We start from the raw sequence: 6,000 nt of genomic DNA, 5'->3' as shown, positions 1-6,000 counted from the left end.
ATGCATCATATGTCCTGGGGGGAGTTACTCTGGGAGAGTCGCTGATGGAGAAGGATCTGGGTGTACTTGTAGATAATAGACTACAGAACAGCACACAATGTCAGTCAGCTGCTTCTAAGGCCAGCAGGATATTGTCATGCATTAAAACAGGCATGGACTCACGGGACAGGGATATAATATTACCGCTTTATAAAGCTTTGGTGCGGCCTCATCTGGAGTATGCCGTCCAGTTTTGGAACCCGATTCATAAAAAGGATGTTCTAGAGCTGGAGAGGGTACAAAGACGGGCAACTAAACTAATAAGGGGAATGGAGCATCTTAGTTATGAGGAGAGATTAAAAGAATTACATTTGTTTAGTCTGGAGAAGAGACGTTTAAGGGGAGATATGATTAATTTATTTAAATATATAAATGGCCCCTACAAGACATATGGGGAAAAGATCTTCCAGGTAAAACCCCCTCAAAGGACAAGGGGGCACTGCCTCCGCCTGGAGAAAAAAAGGTTCAACCTCCGGAGGCGACAAGCCTTCTTTACAATGAGAACTGTGAATCTGTGGAACAGTCTACCACAGGATCTGGTCACAGCAACAACAGTAGAGGGCTTCAAAACAGGGCTAGACAAGTTCTTAGACCAAAATAATATAGATGCATATGTATAGAACCTATCACCCCTCCCCCTTCCCTGTATCCATCCCCTCCTTGGTTGAACTTGATGGACATGTGTCTTTTTTCAACCGTATTAACTATGTAACTATGTATTCTACTTGGCAATCCCGGGGTATCCACCCACCTTTTCCAAATACGTTCAAATTTAGCTGTACATTTCCTCTTGAGGTATATACTCCTTTCCAACCTGATAAGATGGTTCATCTTATTTATAAATTCTGAAAGTGGTGGGGGTTCCGGTTGGATCTATCTAGAAGCAATTACCTTGTGAGCCTGATAGAGAATACGCTGTATCGCTAGGATATCCATCTCTTCCACATTGGGGAACTGAAGCACCCCCAGAATACATGCCAGGGGTGTAGGGGGAACAGTAATGTCATATATCCTTTTTATAATTCCCATTACACCCAACCAGAAGTCCTTTAGTTTAGCACAGGTCCACACCATATGAATCAAGGTAGCATTCTCATCTTGGCACCGAGGGCATTCTGACATGGCCCTAGCTCCGAACCTACACAAAAATACTGGTGTCTTATAGACTCTATGCAGGAGGTACATCTGCGAGAGCCTTTGTGCCTCATTCATAGACACTTGTAGGGTCAATTCTAATATGTCTTGCCACTGTTTGTCCGAGAGGGTCCCTACATCCATCTCCCATTTGTGTCTAATGGTTAATGGGAAGTTGGAAAGGTGTTCATGCAATAAATAGTTGTACGGAAGTTAAATTAGCTCCCTAGAAGACCCTTGTTGGGTGATATAATCCAAAACTGAAACTGAGGATATTCATAAAGATGTCATCCTTTCCTGCGCCTGATATGCATGCCGCAACTGTAAGAATTGATAGAACCATGTATGTGGCAGATTGTATGTCTCCTTCAATTGTTCAAAAGTAAGAAAGTTTCGTTCCTTTGTCAATTGATGTAGAAAAATAATCTCCGCTCTTTCCAAAGGGGAAAAGCCATCTAGCCTGAAAATTTCTGGGAGTTTTGGGTTATGCCAAATGGGTATAAAGGAGGTATGACCCTCCAACTTCAGTAGTGCTTTAGATTTTTCCCACACCTTTACCATCAATGACAAAGTTGGCAGATCTTTTCCTCGCCATCTAGTACCCCCCACCTCCAATGTCATTATGGGCAAAGCGTAGTCACTAACCCATGCTACTAGTTTTCCCGTTTGGCCCATGGAATCCGCACATTCCCACCCCTTTAAAATGCTGTAGCTGAGACGCCAGATAATAAATATAGGGGTTTGGAAGTGCGAGACCCCCAGTGGTTTTGCTCCTCTGCAGCGTTTCCAATCTGATTCTGGGTGATTTTTTCTTCCAAACTAAGTCCCTGAAAATCGTGCCCTCTCTTTTTAACCACACACTCTGAACCTGACCACCTCTTGCCACCTTCACCTCAAAAAAATTTCCCGAATCCGCTCTTTTCTCACCCGTTTCCACAAAACTGTTGGTATATGCTCTCATTATCTCTCGCCTGGACTACTGTAACAACCTCCTCTCTAGCCTTCCATCAAACACCCTCTCTCCCCTCCAGTTTATCTTTAACTCTGCTGCCCGACTAATCCACCTTTCCCCTCACTTCGCCTCTGCCTCTACCTCTACCCTCTGCCAATCCCTTCACTGGCTCCCCATTTTCCAACGTATTCATTTTAAATTGTTGACCATGACATACAAGACCATGCACAACCTATCCCCTTTATATATCTCTGACCTGATATTCCGCAACCTTCGATCTTCCAATTACCTCCTTTTGTGCTCCCCCTTGTTCTTATCTCACACATCTGCCTCCAAGACTTTGCCCGAGCCGCCCCCATACTCTGGAACTCGCTACACCGACACATTGATCTCTCATCCACCATCAAGACCTTCAAAAGTAACTTGAAAACCCATCTCTTTAAACTAGGCTACAACATATAATAATTCTGCATCACACTTTGACTGGCTGCCCTGTACCTTCTGTCTCTCTCTCCCCTTTCATCTTAGATTGAAAACCCTCGCGGGAAGGGTCCTTGTACCAGTCACTATTTATCTTTATGTAATGTGTTTTTGATCATGTAATGTTCCTGTTTGTCACCCCCTATCGCTTGTATAGCATTCTGGAATTAGGGTGCTTTATAAATAAATAATGATAATAACACTAAGACTCCCCCCACTCCCCATTTTCACCCCAATATCTGCGGGCACTCGGGTCCTGGGAAGAGCCGGGTACCAGAAGTCCCGGAGCATCAAAGCATAAACTCTGGGACTAGAGGGTGGAAGGCTGGTATTATTAAGCTGGGGAGGGCCAAAATAAATGGCCCTTCCCTCTCTGGTACTGCTAGGCTGCTGCTGGTTATGGAAATGAGGGAACCCTACACGCATTTTTCCTTAATTATTTATTTTTTAAAAAGTGTGTAGGGTTTCCCCCATTTAAATAATGAGCCAGTTCAAAAACCAAACAGCAGCAGCCTACTAGTACCAGAGAGGGAAGGGCCATTTATTTTGTCCCTTACCAGCCTAATAATACCAGTCTGCCACTGTCCAGTTCAGAAGTGCCATTTTTTGATGCTCTGGGACCCGGCTCTTCCCAGTACCCCTGTGGTGGTGGGTACTGGGGTTATAAAAAGGTTGTTAGTGTTAGCCATTTTATACCGGCTAACACTTAGCCCCGGCTAAGTAGTGGATGCCCTATATCGGATTGCTTCCACTACTAAGTCTGTAAAGGAAAAAAAGTGAAAAATATTTTTTATTCAAATAAAAACACCCCCACACCCCTCGTTGACTGTTTTAGATTAGACTGATGCCTGTCCCAGGCTGCGATTTAACCCCCTGGGGGTCTGACTGTCATTTACATATTATTCAGGTACCATCTGCTCTGCCAATCCCCATCCACTCTGCCGAGCCCCTGGTTAAATAATCGAGTCCTCCATTGTTTTCAATTGGGCAATTGAGCACTCGAGTACTGAAAAGTACTCGACTATTTTAATACTCGCTCATCTCTACTCACTGCATTACCTATGTCATAGCAACTTAAAGAATGAGTAATCTAAGCCACTAATAGATCTAGAGGGTATCCCCATCCTATCCCTGCCTGACTGGTGTGGCTGCCATCTCTCGGACAGTCACTTATTGGGAAAATAGGGATACCTAGTGATCACATAGATCAAGTCATCAATAAGGAGGTTTCCTTAACCAACCATACTCTACCAGTGAGTACACTTCTTCCAATCCTCATAAGCCTGGTTGTATGCTGGGCCTCACAGTGGATTCTACAGCCCCTGGTGGTCAGCTCAGCTGTATCCTGCTCTAGCCTGATCTTTTTAGCCACTATTAGCTATGATACAATGTCCATAGACTTCTCTACATGCTCCTGCCCACTCACACGACTTATTGTTATAGGAAAGAGAACAACTCCAAGAAGGCATCTTCTGTGAGCCATTGGATGTCTCTAAACTATAACCTCTTATACTGTCTGCCAAGCCTGTGTAGAGCTGGGATCACCACTACATGGGCACGATATGGGAGGGAATTGGTCTTTGTTCAGTGGTTTCTATTTAGTATCAGTATGGTGGTATTATCCAGTCACTATGTGGTTATAATGGTAGTGGTCATGGTGTGGCAGAATTATTTTTTCCCATGTATAGTGGTGTTATTAGAAATGTTGGTCAGTGCATAGTGGTTCTTGTTTAGTAACAGTTTGATAGTTTTATTTAGTCATTGTAGTAGTAAAAATGTTGTTTTGGTAAGCAATAATGGGTATACTATATCTCCACTCTCTTAACTGGCCCGATGTGTGTGTTTGTGGGGGGTCAACCTTTCCCCAGGTGATACCAACCCACACTACCCCACTGGTGCTGGGTGTCAGACCCTCACCGATCAAATATCGATCTTTCTTGAGTAAGGGCCAACAATAACTTTGCCTGGAAAACTCTTTTAATATTTAAATATTCAACCTTTTGTTTCTTGTCATCTCCGTATTTTCTGCGCTGCCTTCTTCACGGCTTCTTTTACTTCTTGGTTGCGTAGGGTGTAGATAATGGGATTCAGAAGAGGAGTCACTATGGATGGAATTACCGAGATTGTTTTATTCATGTATGTGAAGTCCCCTGCCGTGGGCCGGATAAACATGAACATAATGGTCCCGTAAAAGAGAAGAACGACAATTAGGTGAGATGCACATGTTGAAAAAGTTTTGCGTCTTCCAGTAGAGGAGCGAAACCTAACTGTGGTTTTGATAATACAAATATAAGAAATAATTATTATGGTAAAGCAGCCCAGTATGATAACAAAGACTATGGCAAAAAACTGCTTTTCGATGCTCGTTGTATTAGAGCAGGACAGCTTGATGACTGGGGCAAAGTCACAGTAATAGCTGTCGATTTCTTTACGGCCACAAAAGGAAAGATTGAAGATCTGTATACTTGGGATAGCAAATACAGCAAAGCCAAGCACCCAGGAGCCCAGTAGTAAGTTCTTGCAGAGATCAGGGCTTATGATCAGTAGATATCCCAGAGGGTTGCAGACAGCCACATAGCGGTCATAAGCCATAATGGCCAGAAGGAAATTCTCTGTTGCACCAAAAGAAAAATGGAAGAAGAACTGAGTTACGCAGCCGGCTGGTGAGATCGAGTCATTCCCTGTGAGCAGAGACCATAGTAGTCTGGGGACAGTGACTGAAGGATACCAGATCTCTAGGAATGAGAGTCCTCCAATGAAGAAATACATGGGCTTGTGAAGACGTTGCTCTGTGACAACCATGAAAATGATGAAGACATTAGCTGAGATGGTGACCACATACACAGCACCTATAAGAAAGAAGAAGCCAAATCTAGCCTGCTTCAGTACAGCAAATCCTACAAGAAGGAACTCGGTGACCACTGTTAGGTTATTATGCACCATATTGATCTGCAAAGAAAACAACTAAAAAGAGTAAAAAAAGTTATACATATAAATATATATTTTTTTTACTTTCTACAATTTACTATATAGAATATAACGTGTTATTTCTCCCTCTTTGCTTATATTACCAACTTTTTTGAATTTCATAGAGAATGAGATTGTTCTTTACAAACAATAACCACTCATCTTCCCATTGGTGATTTAAGCTGGGAAAAGCTTGCTCCTATATGCCTAGAATGTCTTGTTAGCTCAGGAGAGGCAGGTATATAGTGTAGGGTCTTTCCCGTTGAGGTCACCTTACTGTGATGGGATGGTACACCATATTTCATCAAATGGTAAGCTAAGAACCTCTTTTTTTCCTTAAGTAGAATTCGAAACCACTGGTAGAGTTTGACCAGGGATGAAAGGGGGTGGACAGAGATGGTGAACCCTGAGCCCATTGTCCCTGCCTA

The sequence above is a fragment of the Dendropsophus ebraccatus genome, chromosome 10 (assembly GCF_027789765.1).
Source record: "Dendropsophus ebraccatus isolate aDenEbr1 chromosome 10, aDenEbr1.pat, whole genome shotgun sequence".
NCBI classification, from domain to species: Eukaryota; Metazoa; Chordata; class Amphibia; order Anura; family Hylidae; genus Dendropsophus; species Dendropsophus ebraccatus.
This window is presented reverse-complemented; position numbering follows the sequence as displayed.